The sequence below is a fragment of the Equus caballus genome, chromosome 14 (assembly GCF_041296265.1).
Source record: "Equus caballus isolate H_3958 breed thoroughbred chromosome 14, TB-T2T, whole genome shotgun sequence".
Lineage (NCBI taxonomy): Eukaryota > Metazoa > Chordata > Mammalia > Perissodactyla > Equidae > Equus > Equus caballus.
In genome coordinates, this window is record NC_091697.1 from 96683631 (window position 1) to 96703266 (window position 19636).

A 19636-nucleotide genomic window follows, 5' to 3' on the forward strand; every position below is an offset into this window, starting at 1 on the left:
TCTATCTACCCCGTCTCCACATACAGGTTACTTTTGTAGATATGAGTAACTTAGATAAATCTGTATTTGTTAATATTTGTCCCATAGCCAGTATCACTTGATTCTTCTTTTTCCTGCTTTCTACTTTCCAACCTCTATCGACATTATGTTTACATTTTGTGGTCAAAGTTATTAATATTTTCATTCTGCATTATTTATATGTAAAGAGTGTCCAGTGCAATATGTGCATTTTATATTTTATTCTCTAAATTCAGAATGTCGCACAATTTTGTTTCATTCGAAGGGTAATATTTTTAGTACAAAGGTGGAATGGATTTTCCATTATCCACTACTTGAATTTTACCATATTATCTGTAACCATGGAGCTGCATAGTAGAGGAAAGAACATTTACAGGTTGGAGAAGAAGTAAACCAGAGTTGTTACTCTTCAAATGTGTTATTTTGCATAAATTATAATATTTTTCTTACTCAGTTTTCACGCTTCTAAAATGAGAGGTTCAGTTAAGAGGATTTCTAATTGTTTTCAGCTCTAAAATTATATGACTTTGAATCAAATTAGGCCGTTAAATCTAATTATATATTATTCTAGTTAGCTTCTAGCTAATTAACCACATTAAGTTTTTAATTATCCAGAATTCTAAATATATGCAGAAAATAAATTATATGTCGAACATATTTATCAAATTTTTAAATCTTTTTTATTGAACTGTAAATTACTTAGAGCATCCTTATCTTCACAAATAACTCCAGAATTGTGGAATCTTTTGTTGTATATTGTCTAAATGATATGATGTCTTATACTACAACCTAAACTTGCTTCGGGGACCTATCTTGCTCTTTGAAGCCTTCTGAGACATCTGATTAATGAGCTGAGTGATACTGCCAACTGAGTTATGTGCTAGCTCAGAAATATGTAGAGGCCTTCCAAGCATTATGCTACTTTTTGAGTGGAGATAGTGTAGGATGTCGTGACTTGCCTTCATCTCGCATGGGATATTCCTGTATGCCCCCAGACATTGGACATATGAAATCTTTGCTAATGTGTCCAGCCTCTGAATCTTTAGGGGGTTTAATCTTCTCTCACCTCTGATAGGCATGTATCTTATCAGAGGGTCCAGAGAAGTTACCACTTCTTTCTCATCAATTCTGACTAACATCATATCATCAATAGAATTGACTTAAGAGGAAAAATACTAATCCTGATCTTAAAATTTTATTCCCCTAAAAAATAAGAAGTTTATGTAAGTGCAAAGTTTTTCCAATTTCCTTTAACATTTGCTTTCTTTACTAGGAACATTCTCTCTTGAGAGAAATAGTTCTTATTTGGTAATAGGTTATTTTTCCTTTCACCCCTTGGTATGCCTTATGGGAACTAAGTTCATGGATATGACTTCAATATAACCTTTGTCCCTATAGACATTTTGCTGTGCAAATGAGTTTGCAGATGCATGACCAGAAACTCTTGCCTATACCAAATACAAATCTAATCTCAGTACAAATGGCAGCTGAGGCCATTATGTGCACAAGCTTCTCATTATTTAGAGCACAGTTTCTTTGCCCTACAAATTTTTGACATACAATATTTTGTTGGAGGTACTATTCCCATTCATCTTCATATATGAACTACTGAAGCAGTAAGCATAGGATATTGATTATTCTCATTGCTGGTGGTAAACTATACTCACTCTACCTATGACGAATAATTTCCCCCCCAAGTATATATTCATCACAGCTTTCTTTTCTGACTATAGATATATACTATCATGCCAATAAAAGGCAAATTTAGATCTTTGCAAATACTAGTTTGTGCCATGGCAATTAGAGATAAAACAACAGGAAATAAAATACAGGGGTAGGGGCAGATGATTTTGTACTAGTATAACTAGAGAAGACCTGAAAGTTAGAATTAGGTTTAGCTGCATGTAACAGAGACTCCAGATACTGGTGGATTAACCAAGATAAAAGATTGCTTCTCTTTCTTGTAAAAGTCTAGAGGTGATATTTTCACATTTATAGTGGCGGGGCTGTTACACATAATTCTCAAGCTTTCAAGTGCTAGGACTCTGCTCTTGTGTAACAAGGATATGGCTCTCATTCTCGAATGACATCCAAGGCATATATTCATCTGTACCATTCAAAGTCCTGGGAGAATAGAGGAGGGGCAGGGGTGGGCAAAGGATTCATACAAACTGTCCTACAATAAAATTTTCCAGAAGCTTTCTCAAAGACATTTTAAAATTAAATCTCAATATTTAGAACATTATCTCATACCCATATTTACTCACTGGGGAGTCAGGAAACTGTAGTTTTATCTGTGTGACCAGTTACTTAGTTAAAAATTATTTTGCCACAGAAAGAAACGTTTATAAATTGGAAACGAAAGTTGAAATTTGTCACTACGCTTTGACTTAAGATATTCCAAACTCCACCTTGTTTGAAGCACACGAAAATTCTCAAAGAAGTAAATTATCTATTTCATTCTGAAGACTTAGATGTGCTCTTGTCTGGTTAGCTAATTTTATAGAGGTACAGAGTGAAAAGAAATGCAATGAAGAAATTAAGTATTTCATATCAAGAACAAACCCCTTTAAATCTCTGTGTGATATAAGCAGATGAAACCTGTGGAGGGTGAAATAAACAAGAACCTTCCTTTTACATAGGATTCCTGATGTTGACTTAGACCTTACTGTTCGGTGTTGCTGATGAAATAAGGCCATCATCCAAAGGTGGAATTAGGAAAGGATGTATGACATTTGTTCATAGCATATTGGAGACATATGGTTTTTAAAAATTAAAAGCTGACACTTTTATATATAAAATTCTAAGTGTGAACAAGAGGCGCAAAGCAAATGACTCATGGTCCATGCCAGAGCATCTGCATTTTCAAATTAACGTTCTGATAATAAGGTCTCAAGCCTTAGAAACTATATCGCTGGATTTCCTATCACTCTCACATGCATCACCACCACCACCTCACAAAACAATGTTTTATTTGTGTCCTAAGTTATTTTTCCCAAATAATGCGTAATAAAATGGATATATAGTTCAATAATAAACACTCAAATCAAAAGGCAGAGTTTTTCAGACTGGATCAAAACCAAAAGATACACTTTAGTTTCAAAGACACAAATAGGTTGAAAGTTAAAGACTAGAAAACGATATACCATGAAACAGTTACCATATGAGGGCTAGCACAGCTATATAAATATCAGACAAAGTAGACTTTAGGACGGTAATTATCACTAGAGACAATGAAGGAAATATTCTAAGCATAACAGGGTCAATTCATCAGGAAGACATACCAATTATGTATCCACACTTAAAAACCAAATCTGAACCAAAGGATGGGTCTATGTGCCCCACATTGTATTAGTGAGGGTTCTCCAGAAAAGCAAAACCAATATGATATATATAGATGTAGATATAGATATAGATGAAAGGAGATTTATTATAGGATTGGCTTACCCACTTATGGAGTCCAAGAAGTCCCATGATCTTCCATCTGCAAGTTGAAGAGTCATGAAAGCTAGTGGTATGATTCAGTCTGAGTTCAAAGACCTCAGAATCTGGGGGCCGATGATGTAAATCTTGATCTGAGCCCTAAAGCCTAAGAACCAGGAGCACCAATGTCCCAGGGCAGGAGAAGATAGAAATGTCTCAGTTCAAGTGGAGAGAGAGAATTCACTCTTCCTCTCTGCCTTTTTGCTCTATTCATGCTCTTAGACTGAATGATGCCCACTCACATTGGTGAGGGCAGATCTTTACTCAGCCTACTGATTCAAATGCTTCCCTCCTCCAGAGACACTCTCACAGACACATCCAGACATAAAGTTTACCCAGCTATCTGGACATCCCTCAGCCCAGTCAAGTTGCCACATAAAATTAACCATCACATGCACCTAGTCTAATGTTTACCTAATATGCTTGACTATAATTTCATCTTTGTCCTTGAATTTGCTGTTTAGTTTTAGTCTACACAGAAATGATGTAATCCAAGAAAACTCTAATTCCCAACAAGTATTGTTACTGAGGCCCTTTTTATCTGGACGGCCAACTAAAGTGCTTTTTAATAGAAGGCATAACTTCTAGAATAAATTGCACTTCTACCAGTGGCCCTAATTATAAGCATTAAAATGTTATTTAATGTTTATTAAGTGCATATTTACTATGTGATTCAACGGTACTAATAGTCTTGCATATATTATATGTCTTGCATATATAGTATAGATGTGATACAGTTATCCTCATGAATTAGAGATAGATCTGAGTTTGAGATAGGGTAAATAACACACTCAATATTCAATAATCAGCAAGTAGTAAAGTCAGTACTTTGAACTAAGGTTGACACTACACACTGTATTAGCTGTTTCTTTTTCTTTTTTGCTGCATAAAAATTGTCGCCAACTTAAGAAGCATTAAAAAAGACCCATTTATTAGCTCACAGTTCTGTATTTCAGAACCCATTTGATTGGATTTTATGCTCAGGGTCTCATAGGGCTGAAATCAGAGTGTCAGGGTGAAATTAGCTAGACTTTTATCTGATGGCTAGGGGAAAGAATCCACTTCTAAGCCCATTCAAGTCATTAGCCAAATTCAGTTTCTTATGGTTATAGGATAACGATTCCTATTTTCTTGTTGACTGTCAGCTGAGGGAGCACCCTCTGCTTCTGAAGTCATCTATATTCTTTCTTATGTGGCCCTCTTCATCTTCACACCAGCAACAACATAAAAAGTACGTCCTCTCACTCTTCAGATCTCCCTGACTTCCTCTTTTGCCAACAGCCAGAGAAAGCTGTCTCATTTTAAGGGCTCACGTGATAACAGTAGGCCCAGTTGGATAATTTCTCTATCTTAAGGTTAACTGTGCCATGTAACCTAACACAATCATGGGATATTGCTCATTCGTCTACAACTCTGTCACTAAGTTCCCTGTCAGCTTTGGCTTTATTTATGGTTGAAGGTTTAATCTTTTTCTGTCTTGATTGGTATTTAGGAACACACTTGGAAAGAATACATTAAAAACCACTAGCTAGATACTCTTCTAAACTGGAAATCTGAATTTTACAGTGCTCTTAGAATGAAAGTTATTAATCACCAGTTTGAAAGTATGTAATGGTATGTAATAGGTGCCCAGCATGGCATGTGTAATACAAACCACACCAAGCAATATCCTTGTGAAATTTCAGAGAATTTGAAAAATAAAGAAGATCCTAAAAACACTGAGAAGACGAAAAACAGAGAAGAAAGGCGGGAAGGTTGGAAGGAAAGAAGAAAGAAAGGAATGAAAGAGAGAAGGAAAGGAGGAGAGAAAGAAAAGAAAGATAAAACTTTTCTTCGAGGAAACAATAATTGAAATTCACTGGACTTTTCAATAATAGTGCTTGATATTATTTGACAATTGACAGTCCATATTTTGAGGGAAATTATTTTTAATGTAGAATTCCATACCTTGCTAAATAATCAACCAAATAATAAAGATACTTTCAGATCTGCTCGAATTCTGATAATTTATCTCCCTCATATGGTTTTCCTTAGAAATAACTTGAGGAGGTTTTCCAGCAATGCAATTGAACAACCCAAAAAGAGAAGGAATTGTGGTTTATTACTGTTTCAAGGGAACAGTAAAGGAAAGCATCTAGAAGAGAGATGGGCTTCAGGCCCAGGAAGAAAGGAACCCCAGCCCCAAATGAAGATGAAAAGTTCCAGGATGCAGGTTTCCAAATAAAAAGAACAAAGATTTACTTACTGTCCTGGTATTATCTTATTTTTGACAAAAATAATTTTAAAAAGATATAGCAAGGAGAACAAATGGACAGGAGGGAAAAATCCGTGTAATTATAGTATAATTGTCTATGCAGAGAAGCAAATTTAAATAATTGTAATAATGTAAACATTGTATATTAATTTAAATAAAATTAGTGCCATAAGATTATCAGAATTATGGATATAAGATGAGCTTGGGAGTGAGAAATTGAAATTAAATCAGCCTCTGCAGTAGCAAGAAGTAAGTGGATAATTTCCCAAATTGACACACCAAAAAATATGGTAATAGTGAGGAAAAATGTAACTAACATAGTTTAAAGTGATTGCTTCTGGTGAGGGGGAATTCGTGGTGGTGGCAAATGAATTGGTGTTATTTTTAATGAGTCTTTTATCATTACTTTATGTAAAACAAAAACAATACAAAAAAGAACAGATCACTATTGACATGGTTTTTTTTTAAAGATTTTATTTTTTTTCCTTTTTTCTCCCCAAAGCCCCCCAGTACATAGTTGTATATTCCTCGTTGTGGGTCCTTCTAGTTGTGGCATGTGGGACGCTGCCTCAGCGTGGCTTGATGAGCAGTGCCATGTCCGCGCTCAGGATTCCAACCAACGAAACACTGGGCCGCCTGCAGCGGAGCGTGTGAACTTAACCACTCAGCCACGGGGCCAGCGCCGACATGATTTTCTTTGATAAAACAAAAAGGAAAGATTAAAATAAGTATTAAGAGCTCACATAGTTCATAAATCTTAAAAGCTCTCAGTTAGAGTCCTATCTTTCTGTTGGCTCAGGTTTAACGTCTCCATGGTGCATAAACGTAGAGAAGTTACTTCGGCTCTAAGCACCTGGGCTGCGTTATCCACAGAGTGGGAATAGTGAGAATGCTTATCTCAAAGGATGCTATTCAGGAAAAAAGAGAGAGAATAATCTCTAACATGGTATACCTTGTCAAATAAAAGTTTATAAAATGAAAATCTAACAGAAGAATGAGTGCTATCCAAATATATTGCTCTCCTTATTATGATATAATGCTAAAGAGAGAGAATAATCTCTAACATGGTATACCTTGTCAAATAAAAGTTTATAAAATGAAAATCTAACAGAAGAATGAGTGCTATCCAAATATATTGCTCTCCTTATTATGATATAATGCTAACGTTATTGTAAAGATAAGTATTTAAAGATATACATCAATTTTAAAAGCATGCAATTTCTTTGATTATCTTTATTTTTGCCTTGACAAATTTTCATTCACACCGTTTTTGACCTTTTAATGATCTTCATAAATTCCTATTTATTCTTCCTATGTGTGGTCCATCAAATGGTTAGTCTCTATTTAACCAATTCATTTTCCTTTAATTTTACTATCATCTGATAAACAACTGAAAAAATGAGGACCTTCCCAATAAAATTAGAACATTTTTATCCAGAGTATATAGTAAAGTCTTTTTATCATTCATCACAAATAAATAAAATATTTCCCCCACATTTCATTTTTAATGTTATTTGATTTCTAATGACCACTTAAATATTTTTTGTCTTTGTTTTTAAAATATTATTCTGAAAAATAAATATGAAGTAGCTTGTTCTCTGATCTAAATTTTAAACTAAGCCACAAAATAGTCAATAATCACACACAGTGAATTATTTCAAATAACCAGTATTATGTATACAATATGTTCTTATTATAGTAAAGTATTAAAATTCTATTAACTGTATTTCAAGACAATAGTAATTTGATAACTGCATCAGACTTACAAACAATTGAGCATCACCTAAATTTACCACTTTATTACGCTTACTATCAATTTAAGACTAAGATAAAGAACACACAAAAAACATAAAGAATTTTAAATGAGGTATTCATTATTATGTGTTTGTGTCTATTAAATCTGTATAAAACCTGCAAAACTGTACATTATGACTGCAGATAGTATCATAAATTAGTTTTATAAATTACATGTGTTTCTGAACTGACTTTTTTGTGTAAAATAAGAGTATAAAATAAGATTTTTAAAATTATTGTCTGATAGACAATGAGTTTTATAATTAAATTTGACCAAAAGGCATTTCTGTAGATCAAGGAGGTTGAGCTACTTTCCCAGTATTAGGATATTTCCTTTCATACAAAAACCAAACTTGAAGTCCTTGATGCCTAGTTCTCTTATGACTTTGTGACACTGTGGAATACCCAAAGAATAAAATATATTGAGTTGATAAAATATAACAAAATACTGCTGAGAGAATATATATATTTTCATGTGTATAAATTTATAATATACAATCAACATAAGCACAGGGAAGCAATCAATAATTTTTAAGTGAAATTTCCTATTTATAACATGCTGATAAGTTGAGAACATATACACTATGATTAAGCAAAACTTGTCAGAGTAATTCTCAAAGTTTTTCCTTATCTGTATATGAAAATTATCTAAGAATTGAAATTCTAGTTACGTAGTGTTCTATGTACACACAGGTTCTATCTTTTCCACCAAAATGGTGAAGAAGAATTTAACTACTTTGTATCAGAGAACTATCTAGTAAGATATAAATATCTACTATAAGAAAATAACCTGAAACAAATCATTTCGGATGGACACTGAACATGAGTCAAATATGTAGCTTGTCTGAGAGGAAAAAGAAAGAAGAAAGGAAAAGCAACTATGTCCTCGACCTAAAAGTGAGAGATTCCATAGTTTACCACCACTATTCCTGAAGTCTAGCCTCTGCTACATTTTACACAGATAGATTCATACCAAGTTTTCCCTCAAGACTGTTTGTTCAGCAAAAGTTCTACTTCAGCGAGATCAGGGCTGGGAAGAAACTGCGTTTCACAGGCCTTTGTAAGATATGTTCCCGGTAGGCTGTAAGAGCACTGTGGAGAGCGAGTTGTTTCTTAGCTTGCCAGAGAGCTGGAAGCCAGATGCTTTGGGGCCTGTCTCCCCTTTCAATATCAACACTTTCAATATCATCTATAGTAACTGTCAAGACAAATTGAAAATTCCAGAACATATGACATCTAAATACAATGGAAGCTATATTTATGCTAGTTATTTCAGTATCTTGTATTATAGATTTCTTTACTCGAAAATGGAGTGTTTTACTGGTAAGAGACAGATAAATGACAGTACTCTATGAAAAATTTTGTAAAGTTTTGGCCTTTTCTTAATCATTTACTCATAAACTTAAGCATATGATAAAAGGTAAATACATGTGTCCTATAAACAAAATTTGTGGATGTGTCATAACTCATAAACAATAAAAATGTAATTTTAATTGAAGTATCTCTCTACTCAGATATTTGAAATTTAAAAAAAAATATTTTACTGATTTAAAAATGACATTTTTATGTAGAATATTTGTTAGAGTGGTCAAAGGTGACCTTTTTAAAGGCTATAAAATGCAATATTCTATTCATAGAAATATGACTTAATTGAACTCGATATGGAACAAATCCTTAGAAACAGTTATTTGAAATGCTTCTGCTATTAATAACTGTTACAAAATTAGATTATTAATGATTCTATGCCTTATTTAATCCTTAAAGAGGAGAAAAAAATGACCTGTCACATTGGATCAATGTGTGTATAACAGCATATATTTAATAGTTGGAATTACACACTAGGAGGATTTCAGGGTCTTGGCTTAAGAACTATATTAAATAATTAGGTTAAATGAGTATAAAATAGTGTGGTCTTTTAAAATTTTTTTTTCAAAAAACTTTAGATCAGATATTGGATATTAGACCTCTGTACTGACTTTTTACTGTTTTTTGTCTATATAAATTCATCCTCCATATTGTTCCCTAAGAGATTCAAAAAGCATTGTTTTGCATCTACACTAAACTATGACTTCATTTATGGCAGAGATGAAATCTTCACAGTACGTAGCTCATTAGCCAATACATGGTACACACGCAAAGGATTTTGTTGTTTGCATAAGTGGTGATGTGCCATATGAGAAGGAAAGGCAAGGAATAGCAATGGTTATAAAAGGACAAGTAGATTTAAAGTGAAGGATGAAAAAAGATATTCCATGCAAATAATAACAAAAAGAGAGTTGATATGACTGTACTAATATCATACAAAATAGGTTTTAGTCCAAAATTCTTACAAGAGACAAAGATGACATTACAAGTTGATTAAAAAGGGTCAATTCATCAATTGTACACACATGTGCACCAAATAACAGTATCCCAAAATATATGAAGCAGAAATTGATGGAATTGAAGGAAGAAATAGAATATTATATAAAAATAGTTGGAGATTTCACTAATCTACTTTTAACAACAGATAGAATATTTATTTAGACAGAATATCAATAGGGAAGTAGAGAAGTTGAAAAACATTATAAATGTACTAGACGTATCAGACTTCTATATAACACTCCACCCAAAATAGCAGAATGCATGGAATATACAAATGCATATGGAACACTTTCAAGATACACATATATCAGACTATAAAACGTCTCAATACATTTTTAAAAGATTTGAACCGTAAAAATATCTTCTGTGACCACACAATGAAGCTAGAAATCAATAAAAGAAGAAATATGGAAAATTCACAAGTATTTAGAAATTAAACATCGCACTCTAAAAAAACCAATAGATCAAAGAAATTTCTGATTTCACAAGGGAAATTTGAAAATGCATTGTGATGAATGAAAACAAAAACACAAAATATCAAAATTTGTTGAGTGCAGCAAAGGCAGTGCTCAGAAGTAAAATAATAGTTGTAAATGCCTAAATTTAAAATGAAGAAAATTTTCAAACCAATAACCTAATGTTACACCTTGAAGAACTAGAAAAAGAAGAACAAATTAAGCTGGAAACTAGCAGGAGGAAAGAAACAATAAAAATCAGAGCAGAGATCAATTAAATAGAAAATATAAAAACAATAGATGTAATCAACAAAATGAAATATTGATTCTTTGAGAAGATCAATAAAATTGACAAAACTTTAGCCAGAGTGCCTGAGGAAAAAAATAGAGAAGATGCAAATAATTAAAACCAGAAGAAAAGTGGGGACATTACCATTGACTCAGTAGAAGTAAAAATGATTAGAAGAAAATACTATGAACAATTGTATGCCAATATATCAAATAACCTAGAGGAAGTGTACAAATTCCTAGAAATACACAAAATACCAAAATTGATTCAAGAAGAAATAGGATAGCTGAGAAGACCTATAACAAGTAGAGATTGAATCAGTAAACAAATACCTTCCAAAAGATAAAAGTGTAGGATCAGATGACTTCCTTAGTGAATTCTATGGACATTTAAAAAATTAACATCAATTCTTCTCAAACTCTTCCTAAAAATAGAAAAGGAAAGAACACTTTCTAACTCATTCTATGAGGTCGGCATTATTCTGATACCAAAGCCAAAGACACTGCAAATAAAGAAAACTACATACCAGTATCCTTTATGAGTACAGATGTGAAACTCCCAAACAAAATGCTAGTAAACCAAATCCAAAAGCATACTAAAAGGATTAGATGTCACAACTGTGTGGGATTTATCCCAGGAATGCAAGATTGTTTCAACATAAGACAATCAGTCAATGTAATATACAACATTAATAGATAAAGGAGAAAAGAAAATCATATGATCACTCAATTGAGGCAAAAAAAACATTTGTGAAAATCCAACATGCTGTGGTAGAAAAAAACAACCACTCAGAAAACTAGGAGTAGAAGGGAACTTTCTCAACATGATAAAAGGAATCTATGAAAACCCATGCTAACGTCATTCTTGATAATGAAATGAGGAAGGACTGAATTGTTCTTCTAAGAATGAGAAAGGAACAAGGAAAAAGACAAGGACGCCCCTTTACACCACTGCTTTCAGTTATGGGGGCCTTGATCATTTCTTGTAGCAGGGGTCTTGTGGTGAGGAATTCCCACAGCTTCTGTTTATCTGGGAAAATTTTTATTTCTCCATTGTATCTGAAGAATGGTTTCACTGGATAGAGTATTCTTGACTGAAAGACTTTGTCTTTCAGAATTTTGAATGTATCATTGCACCCCCCCCCCCCACCCCCCGCCAAGCCTGTAAGGTTTCTGCTGAGAAACCTGCTGAAAGCCTGGTAGGGACTCCTTTGTAGGTTATTTTCTTCTGCCTTGCTGCCGTTAATATTTTTTCTTTGTCATTGACTTTTGCCAGTTTTACTAATATATGCCTTGGAGGAGGTCTTTTTACATTGAGGCAATTAGGAGTTCTATTAGCTTCATTTACATGTAATTCCAGCTCCTTCCCCAGGTTTGGGAAGTTCTCAGCTATTATTTCTTTGAACAAGCTCTCTGATCATTTCTCCCACTCTTCTCCCTCTGGAATGCCTATAATCCTGATGCTGCATTTCATAATTGACTTGGATATTTCTCGGAATTTTCTCATTTCTTTTGTCTTCATTTTCTCTCCTCCTCCATATAAAGCATTTCTATGTTTCTGTCCCCTAAATTACCAATTCTGTCCTCCATTATATCAGCTCCGTTTTTTTTGGGGGGGGGGAAGATTAGCCCTGACCTAATATCTGCTACCAATCCTCCTATTTTTGCTGAGGAAGATTGGCCCTGAGCTAACATCTGTGCCCATCTTCCTCTATTTTATATGTGGGATGCATGCCACAGCATGGCTTGATAAGTGGTGCATAGATCTGCCCCCAGGATCCAAACAAGCGAACCCCAGGCTACAAAAGTGGAGCATGCAAACTTAACTGCTGTGCCACCAGGCTGGCCCTAACAGCCCTGTCTTTTATGGATTCCAGCTTTTTCTTTATCTCATTCATTGTGTTCTTCATCTCCAACATTTCTGATTTTATTTTTATAGTTTCAATTTCTTTGGTGAAGAATTTCCTCTGTTCATTAATTTTATTCCTAAGTTCATTGAACTGTATGAGTTTTCTTGTAGCTCATTGAGTTTCTTTATGATAACTATTTTGAATTTACTGTCATTTATATTGTAAGTTTCTGTGACTTCAGGATTGATTTCTGGTACTCGTCATTTTCCCTCTGGTCAGCAGTGTTAATAAAGTTCTTCATGCTTTTTGATGGGGTGAACCTTTACCGTCACATAGTGGTAGTATCTGGTCACAGATTCCACCTGACACCACTGGGAGGTGGGAAAGAAACTGTGTTTTCTGTGCCCACTATTACCATTAGCAGTTGTACCTGTCAGTTGGAAACTGTATGACAGGGCCCATCTGCGATTGCCTGTTGGCTGCTGTTGCTTTACATACATAGGCACAGGCACTCCTGTGGGGATCCCCCTGCTCTGGCTAACTGGCCAAGCTAGTGTACCGGGAGGGAGGAGTAAGAAGGGCATTTTCTTTCGTGTGTGATCCTAGGCACTCCTGCTCTTCATTTGTTGTCTGCCTGCCTGGGCTGCTCCTCTTGATAAGGACCCCCGTGCAATTGTTTAGCAACCTCAGTGTGGAGTGTTTCACAGGCTGGGAGGCAACTCCAAGAGCAAAAGTGTTCCCATGGAGGGTTGCCTTTTCCCCCATCTTGTCTCAGAGTCACAGGCTGTCTACCATGTGTGATCCCATGCCTTAGATCACTGCCACTGGGGAGGGAGAGGGGATTTGCTTACCTCCTTCCACTGCCTCCCAGGGGAGGTTCAGCACCCCCCACGTTCAGACATACGGCTGCATAAATTTCTCAGATGTTTACTGCATGGGGATAAAACAACAGAGATGTCCTTTCTTGGTTTATGAATGTCCTTTTCACTGTATCTTAGTAGGGACATACTAGGAAAGAGCTCACTCCACCATGATGCTGACATCACTCCTTACACCACTGATTTCAGCATTATACTGGAAATTTTAGCCACAATAATTAAATGGGCAGATGGAAGGAAGGAAAAAGAAAAGACATCACAAGTGGTAAGAAATAAGCAAAATTATCTTTATTCACAGATAGCATGATGCATGATCCTATATAGAGAAAAAATTCCAAAGAATAAGAAATACTCTGTAATTTTTGCTTAAATGACAAGCAAATTTGTCGGGTACAAAATCAACACACAAAGATCACTTGTGTTTTACACATCAGCAATGAACAATCTGAAAACAAAACTTGGAAAACTTCATTTTATAATAACTTTCAAAAGAATACCTAAGAATAAATTTAACAAAGACAGTGAAAGATGTGTACACTTAAAACTGAAAAACATGGCTAAGAAAAAGTGAAAGACGACCTAAATAAGTGGAAAGAAATCCCATATTCATGGACTCGAAGATTTAATATTATTAAGATGGCAGTACTACTCAATGCAATCTACTAATTGAATGCAATCCCTATGAAAATTTCAATGGCCTTTTTTCAAGAAATGGAAAAGCTGATCCCTAAATTAACGTAGAATTGCAAGGGGCCCTAAGTAGCCAAAAAATATGGAAAATGAAGAACAAAGTTGGATAACTCAAATTCCCAATTTCAAAATTTTCTACAAAGCTACAATAATCAAAGCAATGTTGTACTGGCATAAAGGTGGACATACAGACTATTAGAATAGAACTGAAATTCCAGAAATAAATCCATATGTCAATGAAAATTTGATTTAATTAAGGATGCAATGACCGTTCAATAGAGAAAATAATAATCTCTTCAAAAGGTGGTAATGGGAAAATTCTATATCTACATATAAAGAATGAAATTAGACTCTTACTTTACACCAAATACAAAAATTAACTCAAAATGGATCAAAGACCTAAACATATGTCCTAATATTGCAAAACTTTTAGAAGAAAACATAGGGGAAACTTTCATGATATCAAATTTCACAGTGATTTCTTGGATATGACACCAAAAATACAAGCAACAGAAGAAAAAAATAAATAAACTGGACTTCATCAAATTTTGAAAGTTTTGTGTACCAAAGGACATTACCAAAAAGGGAAAAGACAGCCTACAGGATGGATGAACACCATATATCTGATAAGGGTCCAGTATCCAGAATATATGAATAAATCTTACAATTCAATAACCAAAAGACAAACAATTCAGTTTAAAAAAATGTGCAAAGTACATTAACAGACATTTCACCAAAGAAGACATGCAACTGCCAACAAGCGCATAAAAAAGATCCTCCTCATCAGTTGTGTTTGGGGAATGAAAGTTAAAACTGTGATGATACACCACTTCACATCCATTGTGGTCAAGAGAATAAAAAGACATAGAAATTGTGAGGTGAAGTGTTGGTCAAGATGTGGAGAGAGGGAGCCCTCCTACATTGCTGTTGGGGATGTCAAATGGTTCAACCATTGTGAAAAACAGTTTGGCATTATTCAAATGGGTCAAATATGACTCAGGAATTCTACTCTTAGGTCTATATCCAAAGGAATAGAGAGCAAGTTGTTAACTACTTCTACATGACTGTTCATAGCAGCCATATTCTCAATAGCCAGAATGTGGAAACAACCCAAATATGTATCAAGGGATGAATAGATAAACAAATTGCGGTATATACACACAATGGAATATTATTCAGCCATGAAAAGGGATGATGTACTAATACATGTTATAGTATGGATAATCCTTGAAATTATGGTAAGTGAAGGAAGTCAGACACAAAGGGTTACATATTGTATGATTCCGTAGATATGAATTTTCTAGAATAGCTAAATCCATAGAGATAGAAAGCATGCTGGTGGTTATTAAGGCCTGAGAATGGAGAATGGGGTATGACAGGTTAATGAGTACAGAGTTTTCTTTTGGAGTGAGGAAAATATTTTGAGACTAAACGGAGAAGGTGATTGCACAACATTGTGAATGTACTAAATGTCATGGAATAGCATGCTTTAAAATGGTAATAAGTTCTAGAGATCTGGTATGCAGTATTGTGCACTTTAAATTCTGTTAAGAAGGTTCGGTATTATGTTAAGTGTACTTATCACAATAAAGATCATTAATTTTATGCTATGTGAATTTCACTTAAATTTAAAAAATCATCTATTTTGTCTTCTCCTACCTTTTCTCTTCATAACTAGTTCACATTATAATAAACATAAGCATTTTAGTGTTTTCTTTGGCTGTCCATAATCTACTGTCAATTGTACTTAGGGAACTTTTCCACTGTCTTTGTGATTGGTAAGAAATAGTACCCGGCCTGCTATCATGGAGGTTGAAGTGGGGAGAACCTTCCTTCCACAAATCTCCAGCAGTACAGGGCTGTGCACATGACTCACTTTCAGCCAATTAGGTGGCTCTGCCATGAAGTCTGAATATGGAGCTACTAAAACAGAGATAAAAAGGATTGTTGGTATTCAATCATAGTCATTGGTGGCAGGGTCAATTAACGTTGGTGGTCTATAGTAGTGAGGACAACAGCTAGGTAGGAATGTTTCTAGTAAGCTATGGTGGTTTTGCTACTTCCTTCTTTGCTTTTAAAATTGCCCTCATTCATGAATTTCTTACAAATTTGATCCTCTTCCTCCGTTCAAATCTGTGAGTCTCCTACCTTCCTCAGTAAAATTGTGGCATAAGTCTGTTTGTGTGGGAAGGTGTGCGTGCATGAGTGTATACCACCACTCAAACTTAGGTTAACCAGAGTAGGTTTCTATCGCTGGCAACAAAAACCTCTGACATATATGTTCATGGTTATTTTTTCGTAGTTTCTTTATTTTCTACCTTTATGTACACTCATATTTCCTAGATAATACAAGCAGTGCATGACCATTGAGACAGTTGGTCTCTCTGAGCTTTGGAAAGGAAAATGTCTTAATATTTTAAACTTCTTGGCTGAATCTTATTATTTGTCATGAAACTCAGAAACAATTTACATGCATGTTATTGTTTTGTTTTTTAATATTGGTTTGTGCTTTCTTTAGAAGATTTTACACAGATGGGAATATGATGATAAAAGTATATACTCTTCAAATGAATATTCCGCTACTTGATTTTGGATGAATTTTGCATCATTCCTACTATTCATAATGTACTACAGAAATAAGATTCTCATTCACAACGAGTTTTTCCAATGGACTACAATGGAATTTAAGTTCACTAAAAAAAATTTATGTGATATTTTATAGTAAAAAGTCTGTAAAAAAATGGTCCCCTGTTGACAATATTGTATTGGCATCCGTGTAACACCACATTGCAGGGTATGTTGCATGAGACATTATATATCCATTGCCAGCACGCTGACATCTGGTTCATAACTTTTAGTGTTGGTTAGTGTCTCTTGGTAAAGCATAAATACACTAAATCAAGTGCTAAAGAAGTACCACTTTGAAATTGCAAGGGAGAAGCACTCAGATGTCAAAGCTATTTTCTCTTTCATTAATTTCTAATTATATATTTTAAAAAATTAACTGCTTTTATAACAGTATCTAAGTTCAAAGGGAAGACCAACAGACTTATAGTAAATTGAAATATAGAAATTTTTGAACAGTAAAATTATTATTCCCAGATGCTTTTCTCCCTTGCAAGTAGTAATGGGGTTCAAGATTGGTTCAGTGTTAAGGAAGAAGGGAAAAAATTCAGAAATTTATAGAATCACATATTTTAATTATTACTTATAAGAAAACCATCATTCTCAGTTGTAATATATGAATTGACTATCAACATGATGATACTTTCAAAACACCGCAGGCGTTTCTGTTTCTTACCGTGTTCTTCTGACATCCTAATCCTATCTGTTACAATGTATCTAGGTTCTTCTAACCCAATAATGAGGAGCAAGCAGATCTTGTACGTAGAAGTCTTCAGGTACCACTGTGAATCTAAGCACGTAGAACTAAATAATGCCACAGTTGGTGTTTTATGAAAGTCTCAGCATAAGTATATTGACATAAAATGAGGATGCAAAGAACTATCATTAAATGTAAATGACAACCAAAACATCAATAGGAACTCGGAAGCAAGTTTATTTAAGTTATTTTGAAATTTTAAAAATACTACTTTCTCTTTAAATACACTGATTCCATTGACTTTAGCATCAATATTTGAAAAATATGTTTTAATACATATAACTTAATCAAGTAATTTAAGTAAAAGAGACAGAGTTTTGTTGTTGTTGCTGCTGCTGCTGCTGGGTTTTTTCATTCCTCCCTTACTTACGCAAGTGGTTATGTGTTCATATGATTAAATAATGATTCACGTTTCTAGTGATACCCTGTATAAAAGTGATAATTCATAGTATTAATAGTGCATGTTAGCTTGGAAGAATGGAACTCTGTTTGTTTCCTCATGAAAGACGATGAATCACATTTGAGAAGGAAATATTGAGCACAAAGGTTAATTTATCAGTTGTTCAGATAATGGCATCTGTTGGCTCAAACTCAAAGTTTCTTCAGTTTTTTTTTAAGTTATCATAATTTTCTTTTTTTCCCCCTTTTTTTTTTGAGGAAAATTAGCCCTGAGCTAACTACTGCCAGTCCTCCTCTTTTTGCTGAGGAAGACTGGCCCTGAGCTAACAGCTGTGCCCATCTTCCTCTACTTTATACATGGGACACCTACCACAGCATGGCTTGCCAAGCGGTGCCATGTCTGCACCCGGGATCCGAACCAGCAAACCCTGGGCCGCCAAAAAGCGGAACGTTGCGCACTTAACCGCTTCACCACCGGGCCGGCCCCTTAAGTTATCATAATTTATCATAAACACAGAGGTACTTAACATTCTAGAAATATTGGAATATTCGTGGACCAGAAATAAAATTAGATTGTTCCTAAAGTATTTTTCTTAAATTGTGGACACACTCACTTAGCTTAAGTCTGGCTCAGTGGAAAGATGTAATAGACAAGAAATATATTTAGAACTTGAAGGAACTGACTTGAGGGAAAGCACTGGAGTAATCTGAATTCAGATCTTAACTCCCTAAGTAGTAGTGACTGAAACTTATTCCCCAATGAACACCTACAGGTTGAGTAGTGCATCTTTATCTATGGCATGTGCTCACCTGTATCAGAATGTTTGGGGATGTTATAAAAATGCAGACTATTGGACTTAACAATTCCAGCTTATCATTGTCTCTGGGAGTGGGGTCTGGTAATAGATTTTAATTAGCATTCCAGTTGAATCTCACGCGCATTATTTGACAAGTATTTGCCTAAAGATTTAGTACCTGCATGATACATATTGAACAGCAGTTTCATTCATGCTGATGTTGAATTCTACGTTACTAGGATCTGGAACATATACTTCCTCTGGAATCATCGTCGTTGATTTTTGGAGTGTCTTATAGGCATACATTTTTAAAACGTTATTACTCTGTGGAAAATAAAGAATTTAGGAAGAGTAGAACCAGAAGGAATGTGACCTGTTGACTGTCCAATTTCCAATATACAAAGACATGTGGTAAGGACCAGTTTAGGTCAACACCAATATTCAAATATGTCAGAGAGAGTGGCAATGCTCAGAATTAAATGTTTTGGTTCTCTATCCAGTATGAAATTCTATAAAGTCAGAAGTAGGGTCACATGGAACACCATCGGGTAAAACAGAACCCAGGCCAAAGCCCTAGTCCTCAGGTTACAGAAGGTAGTATCATATATGCCGTATTGTTACAGCATTTCCAAGCTGATAATTCATGATGACATGAATTGAGTCAACTGTAAAAACTAATGGGAAAATCCATTCCTTAAAGATAGCACAGATTCTCAGGAGATGCTTAAGGTAAACTAAACAGGGGGTTTACATAAAATATGTGCTTAGATCCTACTTGTGAATCAAAGGTTCTTAGCACACTGCCAGGTTTGGTCTAATTTGATTCAAAACGTTTGTAGCATTAACAAGCTTTAACGCCTGTAGCTGAGTAAGACCAAGAAGGCAGAGACCGGCAGGTGGCTTTGTCCTTGGGTGATTAGTTAGAATTTGGGGTATATTTACCAATAGTGACAATGTCATGAACAATGGCTATGTATAGTTCAA

General features: G+C 34.7%; 1 pseudogene; it reads right to left on the reverse strand.

Annotated features, from left to right (window-relative positions):
* LOC100073245 (tubulin beta chain-like) overlaps positions 1-18922 on the reverse strand; it is a 134135-nt pseudogene extending 115213 nt beyond the window's left edge.
* Between the last annotated feature and the right edge of the window lie 714 nt (positions 18923-19636).